Genomic DNA, 1,555 nt, shown 5'->3' with positions numbered 1-1,555 from the left:
TAAAAGCCTAAAATTAAGGTAGATCTGGTCCAAAACTAGATGCTCCAGACTAGGAAAAATATCTATTAACTGATATGAAGTTGGAAAATCAATTAGCCATTAATCCACGCCATAAATCACGCCCAATTAAGCAGATTAGCCCTCAATAGCTTGGATTAAATTTATTACGGCTTTATCTTCCTTTGGGCCAAGCTTGGAATGTTCTCCATTAGAATCAACTCAAATCTCTTGAATCAGCCATTAAGTGCTTCTTTGATCTTCTTGGATCTTGCTTTAGTAATAGGCCCAATTGAAACATGCAATGGATCCTTGAATGCTTGTTGATTCTCATCAGTTTCCCTACATCCCAATTTCTTGCTCTATTATTTTGCTTGATGGTTTCTTTTTTCTTTTCTACGTTTGTTACTGTTGGGTTACTGCTGGGTTACTTTCTTTTGCGTTACATACCTAGGTTATTTAAATGGCGTGGGTTGTATTGTAAAGCATGTAGTCGTATGGAATGGTGGCCATTAAATTAGTAAAGAGTTTGCATTTCCTTTTTTATGAGATCCCTTGTGAAATTTTCCCACTAATTTGGATGGTTCTCCAATTGGTATAATTAGATTTTGATAATTTTGACAAAATCGTTGGTATTATTCATTTGTACCTCAACCATTAGTCAACTGGCCTCCTTTTGTACCACTTCAGACTACTGTCTCTCCCTCTCTCTTTAGACTCTCCAGCTTAAGCGTTTTGTTTCCTACCTTGCCGTTATAAGTTACAACACAGACAGTGAACCGGTGTAACGTTTCTCTCTAGGATGTATATAACTACCCATGTCCTTCCTTCCACCATCAATGGCAATCTCCTTCGACCAAGTCCCAACTGTGCTTCGGATCCAAATATACATGTATGCTTTGCTACTTCCTACCTTACCAAAGCTCAAGGTATTTTGTCTCTTTTATTTTCTTCTGTACTTCTTATTCTTTAATTTCTTTTATTTTCTCCCCTGCCCTTGAGTCCTTCTCTAGAAAACTGCCCACTTCTCTCTCTTTACATCTTCCTATATCTTTTAAATTTTGCTTTCGTTAGATGCACGCCAATTGTTTGATAAAATAGCTGAGTGTTTCAATTGTTTATTTATTATATATTCAAAACTCAACAGATTTAGTATGATTATATGCTGCAATTTTATTTTAAGATGGGTTGGTAGATTGTTTCCTAATGCTTAATCATCTTCTTGCAAAAGTATATATTCTCTATTGTCCCACCACCCAAATTGGATTATGCAACTAAACTTATAAATTTAATATCCATTGATATTTCAAAGCCAATGGTAGCAAGACTTGATATTTAGATGAACCCCATGATGTGGCTTGGGGACAAATGGGCATAGGTACAACTGACAATACAATAAAATTTTATGAACAAGTACTTCACCATTACTAGATGCAAAACAAATCAAGAGTTTGAATTAATTGTAAAATTTAAAATTTCTCTATTGGGACTGTATGATTCTGGGTGTTGGTATATATATATATATATTTTTTTTTAACATGGTGCAATACCATTGGAC

At 34.8% G+C, this 1,555-nt stretch overlaps 1 pseudogene; it reads right to left on the bottom strand.

The window, feature by feature from the left end:
* LOC112000293 (uncharacterized) overlaps positions 1–889 on the bottom strand; it is a 6,721-nt pseudogene extending 5,832 nt beyond the window's left edge.
* Positions 890–1,555: the final 666 nt, after the last annotated feature.

Source organism: Quercus suber, unplaced genomic scaffold (genome assembly GCF_002906115.3).
Source record: "Quercus suber isolate HL8 unplaced genomic scaffold, Cork oak 2.0 scaffold_862, whole genome shotgun sequence".
Taxonomy (NCBI): domain Eukaryota; kingdom Viridiplantae; phylum Streptophyta; class Magnoliopsida; order Fagales; family Fagaceae; genus Quercus; species Quercus suber.
The sequence above is the reverse complement of the archived record's forward strand: the minus strand, read 5'-3'. Positions and strand labels throughout refer to the sequence as shown.